This window comes from Dipodomys spectabilis, unplaced genomic scaffold, assembly GCF_019054845.1.
Source record: "Dipodomys spectabilis isolate Male_0828 unplaced genomic scaffold, ASM1905484v1 ptg000297l, whole genome shotgun sequence".
NCBI classification, from domain to species: domain Eukaryota; kingdom Metazoa; phylum Chordata; class Mammalia; order Rodentia; family Heteromyidae; genus Dipodomys; species Dipodomys spectabilis.
In genome coordinates this window covers 3,885,670-3,900,790 of record NW_024870974.1, presented here as the reverse complement: position 1 = coordinate 3,900,790, position 15,121 = coordinate 3,885,670, and positions in this window count along the sequence as shown.

Genomic DNA, 15,121 nt, shown 5'->3' with positions numbered 1-15,121 from the left:
ACAGTCTGTTGTCATAATGCTACGGTGTCCCTAGTAAGCCAATATTCTATGAAAACAGGAATTCACATTCTAGGGGAGTATAGGAAAGTTAGGAGGTGGTTTGGTTTCTTTATTAGAAATGTGAAGCAAATATCATTCGGAACATCCACTTTTAAAAACACGTGAGATTCAAGGTAGGTTTTGTGGTTTTTTTCCTCTTGAGGAAAGTTCTGTGCCCAATGACATGAATTTAGATTGCTTAAGAAGGGAGCCGAGAGCATATGCCTTGTCTTTGGTGTAGAAGATAAAACTAAACGAAACATAGCAGGCCATTTCAAAGCTTTTCTAGTGTGATTTTATGACCATACCAAGCCTGCCGTGAAAGGCAAGGCGATTTTGAAATAATGAACATATAAAACGCAAACTGGCCACTTTTATCCTTTCATAAGAACTTGTAAAGATGCCTGAAATGCACACACAAAAAACATTCCTTTTAATGTTTTGGAGAGGCAAGCTTAAGGTTGTTTTCAAAGTTTCAAGCTCGACATGCAAAAGACTCTACTTCTTTACAAGTGGTTTGATCCTGTGGGTTGTGTGGTTCTAACCCAGTTGAGTTTCTTGAGGGGGGGGGGGTGGGTAGAGCAAGGGAATGCGTGCGCACGTGTGTGTGTGTGTGTGTGTGTAATGTTTTTCTTTTTGTGTTGAAAGGACCATAAAAAAGAAACATATCATACTTTGTGGGTTGATAGATAGGTCAGTGCATACAGCCAGAATAATGAACCCTATGCACATTGCACAGCCAACCTCTTTGTTTTTATTTTATGTCTTAAAGTTACAAACCAGAGAGAGAGAGAGAGACTGTGTTGTGACTACCTTTCTTTTCTTTCTTTCTTTTTATGTGATGACCCAATCCTTGGCTCAGTGACGTGATCAGGATCAACAGGACATGTCAGAATTTAAAATGTGTCACTGAAAGGAAAAGTTTAGGGTATAGTAAGATTTAGCTGCGGAGTTCCCTTTTTCCCCCCCAATTTCCTTTTTAAAATGAAAAATGGAAGGTGGTTTTGGAAATTATTTGGGGGAACACTTTGGTGGTCCTGTGAAGGTGCCATGGGAAAGGAAAACTGGAGCTGGAAACCAAAACTTAGAAAGAAAGCTCAGTTTGGGCTGATTTTACACTTGACAGATGAATTTGGGATGATCTATTTGCAGAAGAGCTCACTCTCATAACGAGTAGGGGATGCGGTAGGTACTAAAAGTAGACCAGATGCCTGTGCAAACCTCAGCTAGGAATGCTCTGGGAGTTCAATTCACACACACAAACCCTGCTTGACTGTTCTTCCTTTTCTTTTGTAGTGTGAGCCATTTATTTATACATGGGTACAAAAATCCACTTCTTATGGACATGGTCCTTGGAACCCCAGGGAAAGAGCAAACCAGATAGTCTCCCTCGAGCTCCTCCTTCCCCTTCTTTTCCCTTAAGGGTGCTTTGTTCTAGATTGGGCTAAACAAATTTTTTTTAACTTTTTTCTTTCTCACGTAAGTGAAAACACTATTTCTTTACACATCAAAGCTCATTTGAATCGGGTCACTTCATAATTTATTTTATCAAAGGGATTTTTAATTCTGTCCAGATTGTAAGAATTTCCAGATTCCTCCAAATATTATGGGCCAAATTCTGCCCTCAGTTATGCGCACAGAATAATGGCACATGCAGCATCAAGAACAGAAGTTGGCTTTTGGAGTCGGAATGTCTGTGGAGGTCTGAATCTCTTTTTCTCCCTTTTAAAGAATTGACAGTAATCTAAGGAAGCTGTGTTTATTGACAATACTATTCCAAAGTCATTTGCGGTTATTGATTTTGCTGTATCTTGGTGCAGTGACCCTTCATTATCTTTTCCATTTCAAAAGTCTTAGAGACTTAAAGGTAGTGTTTCCAAATACATTTTAAAGAACAATGCAATGACAAGCCATACATGCATCCCTGACTACAATATGTCATTAATAATAGATTGTGGTTAATCTAATTCCATATAAATGAGATCTGAAAAACATAGTAATGAACACTGAAGAAGAACCAGGATGAGTAGGAAGAACATTGACATAAGAAGAAACTCAGTATAAAATAAATGTCCTTTGTTTATGCGTTTACCTGTTCCTTAAAAGACAGCATAGTATCAGGTGTGGTAGTTCACGTCTATAATTCCTGCACTTGGAAAATATAGTGAGGAAGATCTTCAGCTAACTGAGATGTACTAGATGCTATGTCGAAAAACGAACTTTACAATTTAGGCGGAGGATGGGGAAGTGTAGTTGTGGAGATGGGAGGGAAGGGATGGTAGAAGAAAAACAAAGGAGGAGGCAACAATGCTTGATAAGAAATGTACTCATTAGCTTGCTCATGTAATTGTAACCCTTCTGTACAGTATTCTCACAATAAAAATCTTATTTAAAAAAAAGACCAGCCTGCTACATAAGAAGGCTCTGTCTCCAAAACCCAAAAGTAAAAAACGAAGCAAAACACAGAAAGATGTTGGGAAAGGAATGAAGAGGCCATAATCGTGCCATGTTAGAATCTTGATTTATGACTTGTTAAGGATTATGCTAATGTGCGGATGAAAAAGAGAATTCTTGGCATAAACCCATAAAATAGACACATCATTGGCCTTTCCCATTATTTCTTCTGAAATTTCCCATCAGCTGTAACTGATTAGCAACTAAAAATGTCAAGGTTTAGTTTAAGACTATTAAAGACGACTTGAACCTTGAAATCATTGGTTGGCCACCACCTCATTAAGAAATATATATAAGGCTATAAGAGTTGGCTAGGCAAAAAAGCCAAGTGCTTGTGAGAATTTTATTCATTGAGGTCCATTTGCGTTTTCTGTTTCCATTGGTTAACCAAATGTGGAAAGTATAACGGACCACTTGTGAAAGGAATGAAAAGTTTCTTGGGGGTAAGGAATAATAGACCCATATCAAGATGTTTAGTTGTTTATTTACATACACTGATTTTTGAAGCCAATGATTTGCAACGAAAAAGAGTTATCTTAAGGGTTAAATTTTAACGTATTAGTTAATATCTGCATTCCATTAGACAGCTAATGATTGTAAGTAAGAAACTATAAAACATTTTGTTGACTGTAAAACAACATTTTCAGGCATTAAAAAAATACTAGGTGCTGGTGGCTCATAGTTGTAATCATCCCTACTAAGGAAGCTGAAATTCCGAGGATAGAGATTTGAAGCTAGCCTGGGTAAGAAAGTCCATGAGACTCTTGTCTCCAGGTAACTACAAAAAAAAGTAGAGTTGTGGCTCAGGTAGTAGAGAGCTAGCCTTGAACACTAAAGCTCAGAGACAATGCCCAAGCCCTGAGTTCAAGCCCTGTGCCTCGCACACACATGTAAGTTCCTTACTTCTTTAGTTGAACTTTATTTTTTTAATTATTTATTATTTTTTATTGTGAAAATACCGTATAGAGGGGTTACAATTACATGAGCAAGGTAATGAGTGCATTTCTTATCAAGCATTGTTGCCTCCTCCTTTGTTTCCCCTTCCCATCCCTTCCCATCTACCCCCCCCCCACACCCTGCCCCCGCCCCCCTCCGCCTAAATGGTAAAGTTCATTTGCGACATAACATCTTCTACATCTCATTGTTGCATAGTTGAACTTTAGAGTATAAAGCAGTTCTGAATGCGTTTGTTGGAATTTTGGGAGGCCCCAACAGAACATGTTACAAGGATAGACTAAGGAATCTGACAGATGTGCCTGATTCATGGCCAATCAAAATCTGGTCAGAAGAAAGCAAATTAGATAGGCAATGACATTCACCTTCCTAGCACTTAAGCACTATGAGACACACACGAGGGCCAGCAATACATTATCCCACATCATCCCTTACTGCCGAGGTGCTTACTATGTCTGGAGCAGATGTGTAGGCCAGGAAACTTGCATAGCTGGCTCCAGAAGTCAGGGCCTTTTGTATGAGCAGAGACCCAGGACGCTGCAATCTACGCCTGACGTGGAAGGCGGAACTGCTGCCACCCAGCGGCCGTGACTAGTACAAACCCACAAAGGTGGGGAAGTGAACACTGAGCCACGTCCTCCTGGGAACCTCTTAGGCACTGTGGATCTTGTTCTTAGCCCCCTAGGAAGTGGAGGATTTAACAGCCAGAGAAGGGCCCTGATGAGATGGGAATGTCAGAGAAACATCGACAGAAGAGGTGATCTGAGTTATATTTGAAGCAAAGCAGGATTTAAGGGTGGAGGTTGGGGGATGGGAGGAAGAGTTTTTTTTTTTTTTCAGGCAAGGACTACTTCAAGGATGCGGTTCTAACTTTGTTCATTTAAGAGGTGAGGAAAATTTCATACATATCATCTCTTTTTAAGAGATGATAGCTTTCAGTGATTGACCAGCTCTTTTATGACTCATCATCAAAAGAAATCGGCTCCCTGAACAACAGAAGCCATGGTTATGGTATAGCCATGGTCCACCCCTGTCTCACAATGCCCTGGTTAAGTATCTTCTTTGCTCTGTCAGGGAACAATACGAGGAGACTTAATGCCAGTGAATTTCTTTGGTCTGTGGTTCAGCATGGCATGTATTTGTGAGGGAGAGTTTTACAAACACATTTTTAATCAGATATTATTTTCATCCTAATAGCACAAAATTCTCCCTGGATTAGAGGTCAGCTTTGTGTAATTTGGTTTAACATGGTGGGAGGACTTGACAAGTGTCTGTTCAACACTTAGGTCTTCTTAGTTAATGCTCTGTTCCCTGAATGGTGCTCATCTGGCCGTTTTCCTGCAAAGAACCCAGCAACTTAAAAAGCAGTAACTGTAGATTTCACAACAGAATAGTAAAATGTGGCTAACTGAAAGAGCGGATGGCACTTATTTTGCCATGTGACAAATAGTACTTTAAGGTTCCCAGGAAAAGACAGAGGAGCCATTTTGTGTGCATTTCGTTTTACTTTCCCATGGCTGTCAAATGGGTTTCTTTCTATCTTTGTATTAGTGGAGGTTGGTTTGTGTGAGACTTGAGTCACAAACCTGTCTGATACAATCCAATTTTCGATCCCATTGGACACTATAATTTAAACACAATTAGTTTGGAAGGACAAAGAGTGAACAAGTGCAGTGGTACTCACTAGACACTATGTTGAAATGAACCATACAACTTGTAGGTGAGAACAGAAGGGGAAAAACTAAGACAGAATGAAGGAAGGGGTGACATTGTCCAAAAAGAAATGTACTCATTACCTGACTTATGAAACTCTAGCCTCTCTGTAGATCACCTTTATAATAACAATAAAAAATTAGCTTTGAGATCTGCCAAATTTAGAGAAATTGACTGGTTCTGGGACTACAACGTATTGCATAGATTTGGATAGTGCCTGTACTTATGTTCTTTTTTAATCCTCTTATTTCAAATATGTTTGTCTTTAAAACTCCAGCAGAGGATTTGTAACAGGAAATACATAGAATGGAAAAAACAAGTTTAAACAAAGATCTTAAATTCATTTATCCACTTAGTGTTGGAAATACTCTATCCTTTACCCAAAGCAACAATTTTTTTTTGCCACAATCCCTTTTTTGCCACAATCCCTACTTTCTAAATCCCACATCCTTAACTTTAATGTAGAAGCTGCATGAAGGGACATCAAGGAAGATGTGATGAAAACTATACAATCCGTCTAGAAAGACCAAGGGGGATAAGCCATATTGGAAGCCATGTCAGCAACTGGGACAACACAGACACATGACATTAAAAAGTCCTCATGTTGGAGATGGAACCTATAGACAGTGATGACACCTTTCTGTATGGAGCCACAAACAGGTAAGATAAGATACCTGGCTTTGAATAATTCAGGTTTTCTTCAGAGATATCACCTATTCAGGCAAGGATAAATGATAATACAAGATGTCAGGGGCTGGGCCAATGGGAGGACAGCATGGTAGGCTGATGTTCTAAACATTGTGAAAAGGGTATGGGGTTTAATTCGAATCTTCCATCTACTGCCGGTCTTTATTTAGTAAGTATGGGCATTGTGGTGTGAATAGTTCTTAAGCCTAGGAGATATTTGTTCTGATAGTTAATCATTGTGACAAGTCATCTCATCCACTATTTTCTTCTATTCTTGACAATTTTTTATGATTTGAATTCCATCTGCTAAACTGAAGAAAACATAATAACAGAATAGTTAAGAAATATAGCCAACGTCATATAGCTGCTAGACTCAAAGGAAAATTGGAGTCTAAAGTTCAAATGCTTGCATGGAGTTATCGCTAATGGTCAATTGCCTGCATTTTGTAAAAAATACAATGAAGGTTATGACAGAGAGTTTCATTCCTAACATGAAAGCGTGTTTGTTTGGGAAGGAATTCTCAAAATGTTATTATAAAAACGATTTAATAAGCACAGAAAAATGTTTATCATGCAATGTCAAGGACAAAAAATAATGCAACCAACGAATATTCTGTGTTTACAAAATTATACACATCTAAATGATGCCCTGTGCACAAATATACAAGGAGAAAATTTAAAAGGATTATATTCTTTCTGGACTAGTAAATCAAAGTTAATTTTGCTTTGAAGATTTCTTTCAATGTCACATGATACATTATGTTTCTATAAATTTAATTAGAAAAACCAAAGCTCTTCCACAAATGTGATGCTCAAATCTCCCCTTTCCTTCTATAATGGGCCCCAGTTGTTGAATAAACATACATTCTGCCCATTCCTTTTCAAACAAATAGAAGCAGAGTTTTTCGACTATTTCTGGACCTCTGTTTTGCTGGATATGACCAGGTACATTGGTTTTTGATGGCCATTGTTTTAACTTGGCACACACTAAATAGCTGAGAACCGCAATGGTATGGTTTTTTTCTTTTTCTTTTTCTTTCTCATTTTGGTTTTGAAAATCAGAAGTCTTGTACTTATAATGTACTATGTGATTTTTTTGTTTCTTTTGTATGTTCTTCCCCCATGGTATAACCCCTGTTTTCACTGTATTTGATTCCAGTGTCCTGCATCTTGTATATACATTTTTTTCTAATTTGGGGAGGGGAAGGGAAATAACAAAATGCTGAAATAAAGTTACTGGGTAACCCTTTGTAACAACGAGATGTACGAGACACTATGTTGTAAATGAACTTTACAACTTGGGGGGGGGTGGTTGGGAGGGAGAAGTTGAGGAGGTGGGAGGGAAGGGATGGTAGGGGAAAAACGAAGGAGGAGGTAACAATGCTCAATAGGCAATGTACTCATTACCTTACTCATGTAACTGTAACCCCCCTGTACAATATTTTTACAATAAAAATATATACAAAAAAAGGAAAAAGAAAAAAAAGTCAGAATTCTGGGTTAGCTTGGCTGGTTTCTCTATTTTGAGTTTTACTAGGCCAAAATTAAGGTATATGCGGCTAGGCATTTAGAGACAGTATCAACTTTAAAGCCCATTCAAGGTGTTGGCAGCATTTGGCGTCTTGATTTTACGTAGGCCTGAAGTTCCTGCTTCTTTACTGGCTATTAGCTGAGAGTCACCTGGTACACCCAGAAGCCTCATTGTTGTCCTTACTGTGTGGATCCATTCTAATACCTTGGAGCTAAGAAAGTGGCAAGTATTGAATCGTGTAGGAAATAACTTTCCTTTAAGCCATCCGTCCCTTCTGGTTAATACACAATACTCTCCCTGTCTTCTATTTGTCACATAACAATGTATCTAGAAAGTCTAAGGTTGAGGGAGGACTTTTGGGGACATACTATAACTTGTTATTACAAAGTGAAGCTAATGCATGGGATGAACTAGAGGTGTTTTATAGGACTTGTGAGACTTTCCCTCAAGGACAGGATAGTTACCTTTTTCTTTGTAGCTTGGAATAATTATTCTTAAATATGTCACAGCAACCATGCTCTAGGTGGTCAGAGAAGAAGGAAGATGCTGATTTTTTTCTTAAGGCAAACTCACTATGTCTGAATTGCCTGAATCATCTCTCTGGGTTTCTTCTACATGAGGAATAAATAAACTTATTTAAGTCCCTGTTTGAAATTTTCTCTTACATAGCTGACCCCATTATTGAAAAATATGCCATGTAAGGATTTTCTTAACTCCTTATAATGTTATAATATAGACTGACAAAACGAAATGTAATAGTTGTCTATGCATTACATTTAGTAGGAAAAATCACTTTCCAAAGTTTAAAAATAATATTCACATTGTTATATGAATAGTTAGCTTGCTAAACAAATTCATTTTCCTTACTAATGCCTGACTCTTCTGTGTTCAAAAATGCCCTTTCATGCATTTAATAATTTTTCCATCAGAGTAAAAAATAGAGGAAAATTGGACTAAGTCTGAAGCTGAAAAAGACAGGAAATGCCCCCCTTGGGGTTTAGAGGACATATCCAAAACTTAAGAAAAGAACACTAAGACTTTAATGAAATACACATTATCATAAGTGCTATTCATTTAATCAGCTGCTTTCCATATTGTTTCAAAACATTTTCTTGTAAAGGTAAACACTGGAAGAAAGTGTATGATCTCCAATTAAACAGTATCTACTATTCACTTATTTTGCTTATTTTGGAAACTGACAACTCTCTGAAACTCAAACATTCTTTAAGCAACTTACGTGGGGCATTTGTGATGATATTTCCCTAGCCCTTTGTGAATATGTTTATATAAATGGTACATAAGAATTAAGACCATGTCTTAAATTTGTTCCTCATTTTAATAACCCCATACTGGCAATGAATTATTTTTAATGTTGCTTTGGTCTTAGCCATATCATCTGAGTGTTGTTTTTAAACTTAAATAGCCCAAAGCATTATGGTAATAATATTTTCTGCATGTGAAACCTTTTTTTAAGAATCTGATGAATGCAGTATCCAATCTCCTCAGAAAAGTGTTCATACAGTCATACAGAAACACCTTTAGGTAATTTAAAGAACTATATAACTATGTCTCACTACTTGAGAATTTACACTTATTATTATTGTGTGCATGAAAATTATCCCTTCATCTCTCACTTCATTATATAAACAAAAAACAATGATATGTATAGGAAGGAATGAGACTAACCTATACTTCATGGCTACTAGTACACGGATTCTTTTCATCTGAAGTTTAAAGTAATTTTACAATTACTTTTATTTTAAAGCTTTTGATCGCAATGAATATACAGAAGACGACAATGTTCTCATTCCATTGTAACAATCTAAGTGAAAGCTTTAGAAAAAATTGTCTTCAAAATTTTATTTCAACTTTCATGTTACTCTTAATGGAAAAGAGTAGAGCGTATTGAGGGCAATTTTACCTTTTGATTTAAGCAAATGGAATCAAGGCTATTCACTCTGGAAACCCACTAACACAGAAATTCACTAACCACTTAGGAGAAAATCATTTCCTTCACATTTCCTTTTGTAAAATAGCTTCATTCGTTGTGTGCAATTTTCTGCTTTCTTAATATACTTTTCGAGGATTTGCCTTCCTACCAATGTTCTTTACTGTAAGTCCTTTTGTTTACTTAAGAACAGTTCACATGTTGATATGGAAATAAATATTGGGTGGAGAAGTATTTTAAAAGTCTTCAGGTTGGATTTTTATGTTTGTTTCTTGAATTCATTATTGTATACACCAAAGGACAGGAAAGCAGGTCAAACAATATGAACGTCCACTGCAGTAGCTTGTTGTTCATTTTCTTTGTTTTCATTAGCATATAGCAGTTGTACAAAGGGGATTTATTATATTTCCATCGCTACATACAATATATTTTGATCAAGTTCATCCCTTTTTTATTCTTTCAAAGGTATACTTTCTCTTTATGTAGCTGTACAGAGGAGTTATCACTCAAAAAGCCAGTTTATAATCACGAGGCCTCTTGATCAATGCCGTCCTTTGATTGTTCTCCCCCATCCTTCCCAACCCAACTTATTGTTTAACTTTAATATTTTTATTTTACAGTAAAGAAAAAAATAAATTTTTAGCTTTCACATCTTTTAAAAGTACTTTTTGGTGGGGGAAATGAAGCCAGCATATGAATAGGCACGAAATACTGAAAAGAAAATGAGGATATCTTCATCGTAATTGATATTTGCCATCAAACCTATCATCCAAGGAGGTTATCGCAGTCATGTGTAAACCAAAATCTTGGGGGTAAGGTAAGATTCTGCAGGAACATAATCTTTGGGGATAATATAATTGACATTCATATCTATACTGTTTGTGGATTAAAATCTCACCCTTCCAAAGCCAGAGAATTCATTGTAAAACTTGATGCAAAGCACTTCAAAGTACAAAAAGCTTACCAATGTACTTTATAGAGGCCTTTCTTTTACCCCTGCCATTTCTTGTTTTAAACCTATATAGCTATCATACTATTTTTCCCCCTGAGACTTTATCAACTCCATTCCTAAACCAATCTTGCATCTAAAGTTCACTTCACTTTGTGAGAATGATGCACTTGAATCAGAACTAACAGAAAGTCAAAACGGAGGCACAGAACCTTTGTATTTACTTAGCTAGCATCCTCTTCAATCCCACGTCAGTTCTTATTGCCTGTCTGTAGTTTGATGACTTGGGTTTTGGTCTGGGGGTTGCTTTGTTACTTCTGTGAAGCTTCGTCCTTTCTTGAATGCACTTTCCTTGGATTCTGTCTCCAAATTCCAGGCTGTCCTGCCCTTTCTTAGCTTCAGGAATTCTTTCTTAGTTTCTAGTAATAGCCGTCTACTTATTCTATGAAGCATTATGTATTCTATATCTTACCATTTGTCATTGTTTTTCTCAATTCATGAAACTTTCTGGTATCTTAGATGCTACAAATCTCAATTATTTAGTCTCCACTGGAATTGATGGGACCCTTAGGTACTTATGGCTTGTCAGGCTGCATTATTCAAAGCCATGACTATCTGTAATGAGCAATGTATGTGGTCATTACAGTGGCACAATGTATGGGAAGCATACCTACATTTCAATTTATTCCAACTTACATTTCAATTTATCCCAGCTATTCAGGAGGCTGAGATCAGAGGATTGTGGTTTGAAGCCAGCCCAGGCAGGAAAGTCTGTGAGACTCTCATCACTAACTAACCATCCAAAAGGGCCAGAAGTGGAGCTATGGCTCCAGTGGTACAGTGTAGCCTAAAGGAAGAAAAAAAAAAAAAAAAGAAAGCTCAGGGACAGCATCCAGTTCAAGATCCCTGAGTTCAAGCCCCAGGATCAGTACATACACACAAAAAAGGTAGGATAGGGGCAGACAGGACAGAGAAGGTTCATTGAGAATCCCCAGGTAAAGTTTCATCCCAATGACAGCACCCAGTACTAAAGGATGATGGAAGAAGGGGGGATAAAAACAGATATTGGGTAAGCAGATAAGCAAAATAATGTATATGGTTTACTTTCTGATGGAATGCATCATAAATGGTGAGAATATTTTGAAGTTGGTGGTTCTCCTGTTCCAGAGGAATGGATGCACTGATCAAGTACAAACTCTGGTACAGGCATTTAACTAAATCTCAGATAGAGAGAGTCCATACGAGCCAACAAAGGCTTCTAATAGCCTTGGTAGTTGTCTCTTCCTGTTTCTTCCACCACATTTTTCTTCATTTTTTTTGTATGCAGCATAATTAGGCTATGTAAATTTGAAAGGAAATTATGGAGCAACTTTCAATGTTTAATTAGAGAAAATAACATAAATAGCTACATGAGTGATGCGTAGCAAAAGGAAAAGAAATAATCAGATTTGAAGACACTATTTTCAGAGTTGAAGTAAAAGAAGGTAATCTACAAAAGGAGAGAAGACTTCATTAACAATAACACACAGAATAGCAAAACCTTTCTCATAGATATTTTGTTTTTAAAGAAGGATATAGTAAGACCACAGAGTTAACAAAACAGAACTACAAAGATAAAATAGCAAAATAGTGGATTGGGATAAAAATGTAGATTGCAATAAGCCAAAAATAAATGAGTATAAAGAATACTCTAACACAATTAATGATTTACAGCATTGTTTTCTTATATAGTTCAGTCTATTTTTGAATTCAAGACTGACTCTACCTTCTGACTCTACCTTTAAGGGCTAGGATTACAGTCATGAGATATTGTGTCTGGCTACTACTATATAATTAACAAACAAGTCAGAAATAGTTGACACTGTTGACATTTGTAACAATTACATAGAAAGCAGGCTCAATATCATCACCACAAATGTAAATTAAAAAGATATCAAAGCAATGGAAAAAAAAGACATGGGAAAGGTGGTTCAAAGCCAGCCAGGGCAGGAAAGTCCCTTGAGACTCCTATCTCCAACTAATGACCAGAAAACTGGAAGTGGCGCTGTGGCTGAACTGGTAGAATGCTAGCCTTGAACTGAAGAGCTTAGGGACAGAGCCTAGGCCCAGAGTTCAAGCCCCACAGCCAAAAAAAAAAAGACATGGAAAAAAAATAAAATCTGGACTGTTTAACATTAGCTATGTACCTAAGTTAGGTATTACAATGAAGGTAAGAGGGCAGAGGAGACAATTAATATCATAAAAGATAATTTCCTTAAAATAAAGAAAAAAATCCAAGTGTGAGGTTATCTCATGGCAAAAGTTACTCATGTTCTTAAGTTACTAAACTCTAAGAGTGACTGAATATTTCTTTAGTCACAGTTACTTCCATTGAAGTCTAGTTTTAGGTTTCTTCAAGATCATCAATACCAAAATGATAATAAACCAAGATGTATTTGTGATTATCGGAAAGAAAGAACAACTAAGTAGTTTTACATACCGTTAAATTGTCATATAAGTATAAAAAAAAACCCAACTGGCAGAGATTTTTCCTGAGCAGGAAAAATTGGAGGAGTTGAACACTTAGAAACTTTCTTGTATAAAGAAATCATGATGAAATCCAGGCAAGCAGGGTTATATGGGGGAAGTTGTGGTTTGCCTCGTGCAAAGCTTGGTGCCAGAAGTCAGTGGAGCAGTGGTTATAAAAGTTATGATGGCAGATTGTGAGCCAGACTCAAGAATTTTATACCAAGCCAAGTTGTCTTCTGAGGATAAAGACAAGAGACAAATGTCTCAGGCTGGCTCAAGGAATCTAGCACATTTCAATCCCTCTTGGAAAAAAAAAATTGTCTGATGATAAAATACAGACAACCAAAAGATGAAGTAAAGTAATCACATTTTAAAAGAACTGATTTAAAACAGGAGATGAAAAGAATTAGCAAGATCAACAAAAAAAGACAGCAAAAATATCAAACAATACCAAGTGAAGAAACATTTGAGTTCATTAAAAAAATACATGATTTGTTTTTGCAATTGGGGACTAATAATTTTAAGGCCACAGTATACATGTTATAACCTTTGAAAACATAAAATATCATTTTTTTAAAAATAGGGAAACATGGGAAATTATAGGGTTACTTCATGAAGACGGGTGATAATATCTCAAAGCCAAACAAAAAGTTAGGAAAAAATACATTGTAGCTTCAATCTCGTTTTTGTTCTTCTAGGAAGCTTTCTCTGGATATTTATAAGGCTTTGAAGTTCAGTAAAAAAGAAAAGGTAAGTTGTTCACACCAGATGTCTATGCTGGGACATGGATATTTCTGTAGAAGCTGCATGCAACAGAAGGAAGGTTTACAACACTTCGTGAAGCAAGGACTGTGGAATACGGCATGCCTGCGTGCTTCTGTTGCTTTCTTGTTCCTTATGTCTTTTGCTGTCCTGATAGTTCCCAGTCAGAGATCAGTATTCAAGCTTTGCCTCAAGCTCTACCTTGTAGGAAACCTGGGCTAAGAAGGAGCTCCAAAATAGATTTCTGGAGCTGGTTTCTGGAGTCCAATTTGTGTTGCCCTCATTGTTTTCATCATGCCTTCTAGGTCTAGAAACAGAGAAAGGAAGAAAGATAAGAGAGAACTAGTAGCATCTAGTAGGTTAGCCACGCCACTAGTTCACATCTGTACTCTATGTGACTGTAACAATCTCACAGTCAATATTAACTTATTCTCGGTTTACAGACGAGGAAAATGATATCTAAGTAATGCTAGACTTGTAGCTAAATGGTAAAGTATTTGCCTAGCCTGGTTGAGGCCCTGTAAAGACATTGGTATCTAATGCTAGATTTATTTGCCTCAAGAAGTATATGTTTTCTCTGTAACCAATGTCTTCACCAGTGAATCTATTTAGGTTATTTACTCAATAACAGGGTAAAACATACGGGAAAGGAATTGAAGTGGTTTATAAACATACACATTAAGTGACAAAATGAATGGTCATTTACTTTTCATATGTACCAACGGTGAAGGAGCGCTTACAGGATAAACATGACTGTCTTCGGAAGATTACTCAGTTTGAACTTAAATCTAAGCTCTGTCAATTTAAGATAAAAAAGTGTAGTCTTTGTTAAGAGTTCTAGAAATGAACTGAACTGACCTCAGTTACTATAACTGGTGTGTTTTAAAGCCATGTGTATTTAAAGCCTGTGTATTTAAGGCCCAATCAGTCCCTTAGCCATCACACAATGTTACCTTTCGCCATGGGGATGTTTCTTCCAAGATAATTTAACAACAGCAATATTTTTATGTATAAAAATATTTGTCATTTCTTCAGTGGTAGTGTTAATGCTATTATTTCCAAAGAACAGAAGAAAAGAAATTCTAGTATTCTTCCCTGGAGAGGTGTCATTTTATATCATGCTATGTTTTGTTTTTAATACAGATCAATGCCAAATGCATGATGTGTGAGAAATTTAAGGACAACAAATACCGAACGAATTGCATGTGATGCATTACAATGGTCCCCTTATTCAGTGATAATGTATATACCTTTGTTTGATTTCTTGTTACTATTTGGTCATTTGAGTTCTGTGGTTTTGTGTTCTCCCATATTAAGAGAGACATCTATAGAATTCCTTTGCTGATTAAATATCTCTTACTCTACAAATTACTTAATTTTTTACCCATTTGAAGTTAATGAGAATCTAGGGTCTAATTTAAGTAATGCATATTTACTCTATAATTTTTTCCCTGGAATATATTATATTATTTATGAAGTTACATTTGAAAGAGTAATTGTACCTAGAAGAATTTCTCCCCAATAGTTTTTGTGAAAGGTGAAAAGTCATAAATTAATAGTAAGCATGCCCCAGAGA